Genomic DNA, 13,259 nt, shown 5'->3' with positions numbered 1-13,259 from the left:
AGACACACTCATGTGTTCTGTCTGTTGACCGTTTCTTCCTGCTTGAGGAAAACCTCTGATCACCTTTATGAATATCTCTAACGTCTTGTATCCTGACGACGGCTTCGTTTCACCGAACAGACACACAACACTCGGACGTGGCTTCTTCAGGCTGCCTTTAAGAAGTTGTTTTTCATGTGTCTCCTTCCAGTGCTGGGTGTATGTTGGCTGTTAGAGCAGCATACTGTATATGGAGTATGAGGACTCAGCATTGCCCCCTATTGGACATACCTCAGAATAACAACATCCTGGTGTGTAAGGTGTTTTTAGACAAAAGACTTCAAACTACAATGGTTTAATTATTGATTAATCTGATAGTTTATCAAATAAACTAATAATTCGGTCAATAAAATGTAAGACATTTCAGACAAGTCTGAGCGGATATCTTAAAATTACATGTTTTAGTTTAAGCAACAGCCAAAACCCAAAGCTATTCAGTTTGCTACTACATGAGAGGAAAACAACGAAATGTTTCCTGCTTGAAAAATGACTTAATCAGGTAGATTAATTATCTGTCAATTGACTAATCGATAAACTGATTGATTTTTCCAGCTCTAAAATACTGTTTTATAACTTCAGATAAAATTAGATAATCCTTTATTAGTCTGGGAAATTTGCAGTAAAGGTATATACTCAGTAAAACTAATAAATAGGTAAAGATACACAGAAATATGAAAGATGACAGTAAAGCACATATTGGAAATTGAAATTGCACATTAGTTTGTAAAAATAAATCTCAAAAGCTTCTGCACAACAGTGATTAGTTACATTTGATGCCAGTATTAGGATGATAGTATTTTTTTAAGTTCATAATGATAGAAGAAAAATTTGGAATCTGTGCCAAGACCTTCTTTTTCTGGCATATCAATGATTATGTTTATCCTAATTATCACTTTTCTTTCGGTATCTGTGTTGTTGCTTGAAGGTCACACACATTTTCGGCTACACGTACTAGTGCTTTCATGCAAGTTTCTCCATCCTTTTGCTACTTGCCGTTTTTTCAGTCTTTGAATATATGATTTCTTTACTGCTCTCTCTGTCTCTCTCTTTCCGTGGCTCCTTCCTCATTCCTGTCATTGTCTGCTTCCCTCAATCCCTCTCCCTCTCTTTCTCTCTCTCTCTCCCTCTCTCTCTGTCACTCTTTCCCTTTTTCGCCGCTTCACCTTCTAACCCGCTTGTGGACCCTGACAGTCCTTCCAGCCCTCGTACCCAGGCGGTGTAGATGTTAGGCCAGGACTTATCGATCAGACTATAAATTACCCATGCATCACCTCTCCTCTCTTCTGCTCTCCCCGTCGCGTGTCTCACGAGCTGCCTGAGACGAAAAGGAAAGGGTGGGGTGGGGGGGGTAGAGACAGTCTCCGGCAAATTGTTAATTAAATACGAATCAATCCTCTGCCATTTATCAGGCCATGCGTCCACCTCACCTTTAAGAGGGGGAGGACGGGGTGGGGGGGAATCAATAAGGCAGACTGAGGGGAGGGATAAGTGTTTAATCCACCAATCAAACTATATCATAGCCATTATAGAGTGACAACTGGACATTATGGGGTGAACGGGGTGGGTTAACAATTTAGCATCTTTTAGCCTCCTGTACGTAGCATTCAGTAAGTATTGCATTAGGTTATATCATGTACAGATCAAATATAAAGGTAAACGGACTGTATTGATAAAGTGCTTTTCCAGTCAGTACAAGTAGCATTCACCCACACACACACCGCGGGATCGAACCAACAATCCTTCTGGTTAGTGGACAACACTCAAAATAGTATATGTACGTGGGCCACTTCAGGCAATGATGCAGCACTTCCAGCCTTCTTGTGGCCTTACATTACATTACACAAACATGCGTTGCTCTAGTTCAGATGTATCTGGATGTGAACCCAAAGAGGCCCATCTGGTAAATGGTAAATACCTTTTGTCCTTTGGTTGACATGCGGTAATGCAATGTCTTAGTTGTGGCCCAGATCTTACAAATGGGAGCAGATTACCCAATTCTGGTCCAAAACAATTACTTCCTGAGCGACAGCAATCCCCAAACTGTACTTTCTTGATTCTTGTTGTTCTTGGTTTGTACCCTCGGGGTTGAATGCACTTATTGTAAGTCGCTTTGGATAAAGCGTCAGCTAAATGAAATGTAATGTAATGTAATGATGAAACTGATATTAGTCCCCCTTAACATGTCCCATTTTTTAAATCAAGATCCATGATTTATTCTCTGAGAAATCAATGAATATTGTGAAAATCGCTAGATCTGACAAAACTAATGAAAGTAAAAAAATCCACCTGGATGCTCCCCCTGATCCGGATCTGCCCCAAAATTGTATGGGTTCTTCACCAGGTCATGTTTTGTAGAGGAAACACGACATCCCAGCCCACAGCTCGATGTATTGCACTGAGAAATAATTTCACAGCGACAATAGCATTCATATCTACATGCTGATGTTCAGTTTGGTTAACCAAAGTGCACACGTTCATTTGAGTGTATGTGTACTTTATACAAATATTTACATTATATCCTGCATTTTCTATATAAGCGTGAATATATTTTCATCATTAATATGAAAAAAATGTATGTTTCGTGATGATGATTTGTCTGTCTGTGTGTGTGTGTGTGTGCGTGGCGTCCTCAGTGATGTGTTCATTATTTCAGTGCCGGCTGCCCAGAGAGAGATTCACCCAAAGTCTATAAATCTGCGCAGTCTGAGAATAACAAGAGATCTGACCCCCTCAGCTGTAAATCTGAGGCGCAGACTAAAGTTAGCAGAGGCAGGGAAACGATCCTGATAGGAGTTTTAGCACATTTACATCGACAGAAATGTCTCACACAGTAGCTCATTTTGTGGTTAGAAAACAGCCAGCGGATGTCGACGTGGATCTGAAGTTGTGTGACTTTTGATTCTTCTAATACTGAGATGTACCATGTGACTTCTGTTGACTAAACTAATTCAATTTCTTCTAAATTCATGTGAACGTAGCAACATATTTTTAAAAAATCATCAAGAGAAATCTGTTAGAAAAAGAAAATTACTAAAATGCTCAACATGTTAGCGGTTGAAGCGGCTTACATGGAGGTTGATTTACGACCCATACCGCAGCCAGCCAGCAGGGGGCTACCATCGTTATATGCAGTGTGTTCACCATGTTCATGCCAATGTTAGCACATCTCAGTCTGGGACCCCATTGCTTCTGCTGCTACTTGCTTGTAAACCAAAGAAATTTGATCCAATGATGGCACTACATGAATGGTCAGGGGTTCCAGTTCATTCTGAGGAGAGTATGAATGTCTGCAATAAATATAATGGTAATGCATCCAATAATTGAGGTATTTTAATTGAAACAATTAGACCTCCAAGTGGAGAGGAGATCAGTTAAGAGAAAAAAAGAATTACCTCCTGAGCTGACAGGAATATTGAACAATTATTAAAATATATTTAATAAACTCCCTGTAAAAATGTTCAATAGATAGAAATGCATGTTAAGAAAATCCTCAGCATCAACAAACATTTTGTCTTAACGTGCCTGACTGGCACAGTGTTTTTATAACCACTGTTTAACCACGGCCAACTCTCACGTCTCTTTCCCTAAGAACCCTGGGAGCTTAACAATCATCCAACATCTGTCTGAAGCCCAGAGAAAGGCAGAGGCCCAGATGTCAGAGAGATTGGTCTTATGGGAGTAGGCTTCTTGGCCCCTTCACTGGGCAGCCCAGTCAGTGAGCTAGGATTAAAGTTACGACACAAACCCAGGAGCCAAACACTCCAACCTCAAATTCAAAGTGTGCATGTGCATATATAGTGCATATATTTTTTTTGTTTGGATGTAGATTGGCCTTTGTTGTATCTCTATGTCTGTTTCTTTTCTTTTCTTTAGCCCGTGTGTTTTCCTGGGTGGGCGGCAGAGCTGGCTCCAGGCAGCTGGATTGTCCTCTATTAGTGTTGCTTCTGTTTCGCAGCTGTAATCCCCTGCGCTGGAGCCTCGCCTCACTCCTAATCTGAGGCACAATCTCTCCTGCAGATGGTTCTCTCCTTAAGCACCGCAAAAGAAGTGAGCTCATCCCCATCTCTCCTGTTATCCCCCTGTTATCTCTCAACTCTCTCATCCCTTTCTCCCAACATTACTCTCTCATTTCTCATCCCCAACACTTGATTTCCCCCAGAACTGTTGAGGCCTGGAACATGTTCACATGTGCCATTGGAGTGTGTGGAGGTTTCAACACAACGCTCTGCTTTTTGTTTAAATCCACTGGGACTAAGATAGAATCTGGCACAAACATGAAAACTATAAATATACCAGACAATGGAGGAAAAAAATCTGCTCATTTTCAATTTAGATCTTATTTTTGTATTTTCCCCCATCGTTCTTCCAGTTAACCTTACAGATTTCAATTTCAACTTCATCTGGAGATAAAAACGAAGAATACTATTGTAAAATAACACCTGACATGTCAGTAATGGTCCAGCACTGAAAAGTTGATGCAGATGATACGTTTGTAGTTATAGATTACATAACTTTTTTCATAATGCAAAAGATATGAAGGGTGCATGGCACTACGGTGGCCATGGGGGTCAAAACACAACATCAGTTTGTAAAATATAAAAACCACAAAACATTTTACAAAACGCAACATTTCAGGAAACAACCCTTCATAAAATGAAAACAACATTTAACAAAACAACACTTCGAAGAAACGTTTCACATCACAAAAAATGTGTGTGTTGAATTAGTTGTTAAAGAAATATAATATATGGTATTTAAATCCATCTAATTTATTTTCTTCAGAATGACAAGACCATTAGGTCATTTCCTGACATTTGGTCATTTGTTGTAAAAGGTTTTTCCTCTCTTGAAGAATCACATGAAAATCTGCACTGCGTAGCCTTTTCTCAACTGTGTGGCTCTGTTACTAAACACTCACATCATCCCACTCAATTAGAGAATCAGCTGACCTCTCCCTGGAGGACCTTTACTTTTTCAACTCCCCCCAATAGCCACAGTAATAGCCCACAATTGATAGTCCACTCTGATAGGCAGTTTTCTCTAAATGCTGTTCCAGGAGGGGCAGAGAAGAAGGAGATGAAGGATGAGGGGGGGCGACGAACAATAATCCAGGGCAGGTTTCTATGGCAACGAGGAAATGAGAGCCGGGAATACAATGTGAGCAGAAAGCCGGGAGGCCCGGTGCCGTGATCTGGTGTTATCAGAATGGCAGGGAACGAGAAGTCAAGCTTTTGGTGTAGGAAATGGATTACGGAGCATGATTCACTGCGGAGAGAGAGAGAGAAGCCCGAGGAGAGACCGGTGGGGGGGGGGGGGGGGGGGGGGGGCAGCGGAGATGAGAGTCGCGGCACCATTTTTCACAGCAGACAAAAACATTTGCTGGGATATCAATTTGGAGCGGAGAAGCAGTCTTCTCCTCCTGCCCCATCATCCATCATCTTTTTGTACTAACCACCACTTGGGCACTCCAGCCCTCCCCCCCAGCCACCCACACACCCACCCACGCTGCAGCCACCCACACACATGCACACACACTTACAAACCATTACCCCCTGTTTTCCTCCCACTCTTACGTACGAGAACACACGAAAAACTTTCTGCTACCTCATGCAATTACAAACATGCAGAGGCACGCACTGGATGCAATGCAAGGCCTGTCACCAACAGGATATAGCAGTGTGACCCGCAGGTTCTAAGAGTGGGAAGAAAATGCAAAGTGGAGCTGAAAATGCAGAGCCTCGTGTGGTTTGTGTTGCGAAGGCGGGGCCGAGCCGGGTGCCGCGGCCGCCGGCTCCCTAGTCTTCTCTCATTAGCGCCAGTAGGGGAGACCCCACCCTCTGGCTGCCCCCTTATTGGCACCTTTGCCTGCACCCCATCACTCATCTCCCAGCCATCATCCATCACCCATCGCGATCAATAGGAGGCCACGCATTCATCAGCCCCTGGGTGCTGATGGGAAAGAGGAGGGTCGGCGAGGGGAAGCAGGGGGGATGGAGTGAGGGATCACATGGTACAGAGAGGAGAGGGGAAAAAAGCGGCGAGAATATTTGAAAGTGAGAAAAACCGAAAAAGGAACAGGAGGAGAAATGAAGGAGGAGGAGTCATGCAGGAGGAAAGAGGGGTGCACCAAGATAGCAGCAGAATTTTAACTTGTTCATAGGTCTCAGTGTCACCGAGATGAAATTTAAAATGTTTATGGACGCGAGATATGAAAATGTAAAACAAAACTATAGCAGTCTGGGGAATGAATGAATGTCATTAATGTAGCGATGAGGAGAGAAGGCTTGTCTAATTCACCACAGTCACATTCCCAGGTGACAGTGATGAAGCCATCATAATGATAAGTGGTGATTCTGTGCAGCTCGTCGCTACGTGAAGGCTGGCATGAAAAACCTGAAAGATCCTTAAGGGCAAAGAGAGAAATGCAACTGAGGGGAGGTTTAATGTGCACGATTACACACACACACACACAGACACACACACTGAGAACATAATGGTGCAATGTCACTGTCAGTCATTCAGTGGTTGTCAGTTTCCGGCAAGGCTCTGCACTTTGTGCTGACAGCCCATAAGTTGTGCCGACACACACACGCGCTAGCTCAGGCCTTTCCCTCCCGTGACTGAAGGTGGACCGGAATAGATCGCACTTTAAGATGATGGATGCTCCCAATGCCCAGAAAGGTTAGGGTTGGGGCGATAAGTTACTGAGCACCACGTTCAGGGCGACTTGCAGAGGTTGCCAACAAATATACAGTAATTGTGATTGCTTGACAGACATGGACCTCTGTGCCGGCTGAACCACAACATGGTGCACTTTGGTGGAAAATGGGGGGAAAAAAATAGTTATTATTTACCACACAAAGTTATGTTTGAACCCATTCAATTTAGTGCAAATCTGAATCAGACGCTGGATCTGTTTAAAATGAAAAAGAAGAAACATTTTTAATGAATGTTGATGAGATAAATCAGGCATTTTGTCTGATATAACTGACTCAGTTAATTGTTCCATTGCTGCTCCCTTCTTCTCTATCAGACATTTTCTTATGTACAAATACTACAATGTTTGTTCTAAAAAAATGTTCAATGTCTGCTGTCTGTCTCTGAGTTTTTTTGGTAGTTTTTCCTTACTCTTTTTGAGGGTTCAGAACAGACGATGTCCGACCTGGTTAAGCCCCATGAGAAAATTAGTGATTTGTGAATAATGGCTTTACAATTAAAATGTGATTGATTGATATCTATGAGTGTGTGAAATTTGGCCGTTGTACGGCTTGGACCAATAAACAGAACACAGGAGAAGAAGTCTTTGGTACTAAAAAGAAGACACATATGGCGGTAAAGCACCTTGATGCTGGTTAGCACCCAACATTAAACCGTGCAAAGAAGAAGAGGAAGCTTGATTGAATTTAAAAAGGGACTGTTGTGCCTTGGCAGAGGTACACACTCTATAGAGTGCAAAGTTAAACACAATAAGGAGACTTTTAGGAAGTCACAATCCCTTCTATTCCCTTCATTTGCAAAATGAAATACTGTAGTGCACTCGGAGAAGGGGAAAAATATCAAACCAGACCATGAGACATCTAAATGAGTCTCTCTGGTGGAAACTGGACCTTCTCAGGCCAGGTGAGAGAGTGTTTATCCCAACCACTCTGCCCCATTTAGGCATCACCAAGGGAGCAGAGCAAAAAGAGCTGCAGGTTAGGTGACATGTCCAGAGGGCACACCACCACCACCACCACCACCAACCACCTGAAGTCATCCAGTCCCCAGGTCCCCTCTGGGCCCATGTGTCAGATGTCACTCTCAGGTTACGAACCCCGGGTCTCCATCTGCCGGATGCTCTCACTGGGTTATTCAGGAGAGGCTAAACGCTCTTTGTAGTGAGCTGACTGGGACAAAACCCCACCTGGGCCGGATAAGCCAGCACAAGCTCCGCAGCAAGTCTGCTCTTGTGGCATGGAAATGTTGTTACATGCTGGGAATCGTGGAGGAACTAATTATCAAGTGAGGAAACATTTACGGTGTGGAATTAATGGATAAAAGATTTTACAAAGCATATCGAATATAGCTTGCGTTATTAATCTACAGGACTAATTTAAAATAATATCTCAGACTGAGATATTATTATCAGAAGATAATTTTAACACAATCATGAAGCATTTCAAATAAACACAAGTTTTCACAGTGAGAAGTTAACAATAAGACAACACTTCCTTGTCCAAGGCCCACAGGTCCCCTTCAATGCATTTAAGCTGCACCAGATTGTAGACAACGCTCTAAATATGCCTTCTTTTAAATATGATTTTTTTTCATCAGAACCCATGAATTATTCTCTAGGAAATTAATGAAAATGTCCCAGAAAAAACAACACACAATTTAAAAATGTTCAAGACAGTGACAGAAAGCATTCAGCTGCAAATATAAGGAGTTATTCCTTGGCCCATATACCATCCTAAGAAATTTGGTAGAAGTTTTTTGCAGAATCCTTGTTCGAGGTTATAAACACATTTTATCAAGCTACATATGTTTCAAAAGTCATAGTTACCAACAGGGTGGTAAACAACTTTTCAGTCCGAAGCGTAAAGCTAGAAGTTTGTCTTTCAGCTCTTTCTCCTGACGATGTGACCTTTTACACCTTACATGCTGTGTGTGGCTCTATTCATGTATTTTGAACATTTCATTGCGAAACCAATCCTTTGTACTTAGCTCACACGCATGCACACAGCTAAGATAAACAATTGTGCAGCACATGCTTGTGTACTTACGTGCGTCGGTGTGTCTGCGTGTGTAACCCGTGTAAAGGGAGACCAGTTGCAGTTTACGTCTGTGTTTAATATTGGAGGAGTTTTGGGTAACCGCAAACCTGCAAAGCTGGGGTCACCGTGTGTGAAGATGGACACCTGATCCGCAGCACTGCTGAACATGGCTATTGTTAAAACAGAAAAAAAAGGAGCCTGGAGGACTGATAGCCACCTCCCTGATTTTGTTCCGTTTGCATCACTCATTTATACACTTTATACATGTCGGAGGACTTCGATGTTAAGTTTTCATTTGTTTCTACATACAGCTTAAAATTGGAATTCTTCTCTATGTGTAATAACTGAATAGTAACAATATAAAATATATACAAGGAGGAAATATCTCATTGAAGATTTCTTGGGTTTATTCTCCATATTAAGACAAATAAGATAATTCAATAGCAGTTTAAGAGTTTCTGGTTTTAAGTACGCCATAAATCCGATTTTACATATTAACTCTGTGTTGTTCCTTCTTTGGTGCAGACAATCACACTTTTCAGTTTAGTCTCAACCAAAATAACAGGTGTAAAAGTGGACTAAGGCCATGGTCCAGACCAACAGAACCAAATTTTCAAATCTAAAGCCGCAGCAGCAGCACTTCCGTTTCCATTTCCCCTACAATGTAGCTTCAATGTCTGCATTAGCCCTTTCTATTCTTATTGTAACTCATCTCTTCCCATTAGCTAATTAACTCACACACAAAAGTGAATGGCTTGATTCAAAACTGCATAAAACAGAGAAGTTACATCTAAATAATTCTGCTGAAACAGAACCTAGAAGTCCCAGCTGGGCCAACGTCTTCTATACAGAAAATACAAAACAATTTAGGTAAAATAATTTATAGTCTAACCCCACCTCACCTTTCTTTACTGTGTTGATGCAGTGAGGTTAGGTCACCTGCTCTCCTGACCCTTGAACCTTTGACCCCTGACATCATGTCGCTCCGAGCAGCATGCAGAGGTATTTCTTTTTGTGGCTCGGGCAGATCTGGAATTGGCAGGTTCAAGGAAGAGTGGTATCGGAGCTGGGGTACTTGTGTACTAACTGTATCATTCATGGGGCTCTGATAAAGATACCAGATCATCCTGGTGCTTTGCTGCAGATTAGGAGACGGGCTTCGAAAACCGATGCGTTTATCTTGTGTTTTCTATCTAGGCCACGTTTTGGTTCAACACACATGTAGGTCTTGCTGTTTTCTTTTTAATTGATGGCCGTAACTGATACAAGGGCAGTGACAATAGTGATATATGTGTGTGTGCAAGTGCGTGTGTGTGCACGCATGTGTGTGCATGTATGTGTGTTCAACAAGTGAAGCTTCTCAAAAGAAAAATCTTTTGAGAAATAGATTTTAAACACGAGATAGACCAAAGATCAGATTTCTATGTCTTGGTCGGCCTGGTTTGAAAAATCCAACACACCATTCAAACGTCACAGCTCATGCACTCATACTTTACCACTGTGAAGTCATTTGCAGCATAAATCTCCTTGCATTAAAATGTTCTCTTGAGCTGGTCAAGAGGGTTGACGGGGCAGCGCGGTTCAAACGTAAATCAGCATAAGTGATCGGATAGATTTTTCTGTGTTAATGTAACGTGCGCCTTGGCATGCGCAATAAGTCAAGCAACGGGAGGAAGAGTGAAGGGGGCCAGCGTCCAGCCTTCTATTTGCCAAACCAATGTGGTTGGGTCATCAAATCGACAATGTGATTGACCCATCAATTGACCCCTGCCGACCTCTCAGGCCAATCAGGCTAATGGCGGCCAGTGGCTCGAGCTGTAGCTCACGAGTACCCTTTCACTCACGCCGGTTATTGGTGTAGCCACAAGCACACAAACGGACATGCAGGTCTATCTCACACCCTGGGTTACTAAGCCATCTCAATTTTAACTGCCTGTATTGGCACTCCCTTCACGGTTGACTCTTGTTCAGACTGACCTCTGTCTCCCTGCATGCTTGTTAAAATCAACAGACCCTGGAAACATTTAACCATTTAACCACAAAATGCCTGCCAGCCTTAACCCGTTTTTGGAATTTCAACTTTTGGCTAGATTAAGATTAAGATACATTTATTTATCCCAAACACATGCACAGGCACACTCATGCAATTGTAGGGAAATTTAACCTCTGCTTTTAACCCATCTGGTGCAGGACACACAGAGCAGTGAGCAGCCATGTACGGCGCCCAGGGAGCAGATGTTGGGGGAGTAAGGTGCCTTGCTCAGGGGCACAAGACAGGATAGGGAGAATCCTCTTGGATTTTTGGACAGATCAATCCAGGTTTGTCTTTTTGAGACGAACCAGAGACCTTTTCTGCCCATAGTCCAAGTTTCTGCCACTAGTCCAAGTTTCTGCCACTAGTCCACCGCCTGTCCCCCTCCCCTCTAGAGAAGTAGAGGTGTCATGATTTATCTAAATGAAAATGTTGACCTCTGCTGATTGGATCGCCTTTCAACACCGTCATGTTGGTCACATACTGCATTCATCTGCAGAAAAGCAATGCCCTTCAGAGTCAACTCTGCAACTAGCGTTAGCAGCAAGTTACCAGTTATTTGCAGGTGCACCTCCAAGACCTCATGGCCCCTGCTGGAGGCAAAGATAACACAGACACACCAACTGAACTGCAAAATCCTCCCACTACACTCGAATCACTGGTGTAGAAATGACAACAGCAATAATACGAAAGGAACCTGCTGTTCTCTGATGTGAAGAGTGTACATCGCAGTTACAAGAAGGGTCACTAGAGGGCAGAAGGATGCCCTCTAGGGCATCTTCAAGTTGTCGTTTTTGCTGTGTGTTTTGACCAATGAACTAAATTATTGTTACATTTCAGTTTTCTTTGTTTTTATTTAACTACATGGCCTTTCTGCTGTAGATTCGAAACACCATCAGACTTGATAACATGTACCCTGTCCTGTTAAAGATTCACTTAAAAAAGCTCTTGTCTGAGCATGAAAAACTTAATCTGTTGATCCTTACAATGAAGAGTAAGTAGACGAACATAGAGGAGCTGTTTTGTTTAATTTCTTAAAACAAAATTGTAAAGTTGATGTCAAATGTCAAATCGAATCATTGATTCGGAGAATTATCCCGCTCGTAATTCACAGTCTTGTGTAAACCGCAAAAAAATACAACCAATCATAAAAATGCAGAATCATCATATTCCATCTGAACTATGTCACACAATCGATGCGTTTCCGCAGACTGAACCTCCACAGATCAATGGGGTGAGGGTGCGTGCGTGTATTGAGCTGATCCAGTATGTGGCATCTGGATCATGTTTCCACTTACTTGATGTAATAGTAGTGTATGGATCCTTAATGGACAAAGGGTGTCGTCCCAGACTTAACAAAGAGGTGAGAGCTCGCCGACAACAAAATACTTGGGAAGTCCCAAGATTAGCAGAGCTCATAGTCACGTTTTCTTCCTGAAAACCTTCAACTCCATTCTTTAAGTGGAACACAGCGTCATTATAACAAAATCCATACCTCACACTGAACCTGCTTTAGACTGAGATAGAAGATACATTTATTGGTCCCACACCCACATGCACACACGACGTGCAAATGGGGGGAAATTTGTCCTCTGCCTTTGACCCATCTGGTGAACACAGGAGGACACACAGAGCAGTTGGCAGGTGCTGGGGGAGTAAGGTGCCTTGCTCAGGGGCACTTAGACAGCGGGGTGGGGGTAGGCACTTAGGCAGTGGGGAACAGATCTAGGTGATGTCCATCCAGGTATGTTTTTTTTGTTGTCACTCCATGGAGTCGAACCAGAGACCACCGTTGGATTTTCTGCCCATAGTCCAACTTTCTGCCACTAGTCCACCGCCTCTCCCTCGATAGAAGTCAGGGCACACAAACCAACGTGTCAAAATGGATACCTGCTTAATGACTGGACAAGATAATGTTACTTAGACAACCACATTTCAAGTTACACCCATCAGAAGACGAAACTGACCCCCTCAAAACTCTTTGGATCCAAAGGATCTACACAGGTGCCTTATTTTTCACAAGAAATGTAGAATTTGCAGCGCTGTGTGAAATCCTCATCGTAGTTATCTTGTTTCATTATGTAAATATCATTCCACAAGATCATGGAAAACCAAGTATGTATTGATGCGGCCAGAGAATCGTGAAAAGTGTGTCACATTTTCACTTCATCCCACTGAGGTATGGTCAAGTGTTTTCTGTTGAGTTAGCTTTTAATTCGTTATTTGATGCTATAGCAACGAGGTGAACACCATGATTGACAGCTGAGACTCACGTTTGGACACCTCCCCTACTGGGAATCCACACACACACACACACGCACGCACACTACTGCGCAGACTGGTTTCAAATGACGTCATCAGCACAAGATGGCCGTGTTCAACATGTAACACACTTTCAGACATGAATATCCACACAATTGGGTCCAGGCTTTCAC

The sequence above is a fragment of the Pleuronectes platessa genome, chromosome 19 (assembly GCF_947347685.1).
Source record: "Pleuronectes platessa chromosome 19, fPlePla1.1, whole genome shotgun sequence".
NCBI classification, from domain to species: Eukaryota; Metazoa; Chordata; class Actinopteri; order Pleuronectiformes; family Pleuronectidae; genus Pleuronectes; species Pleuronectes platessa.
The sequence above is the reverse complement of the archived record's forward strand: the minus strand, read 5'-3'. Positions refer to the sequence as shown.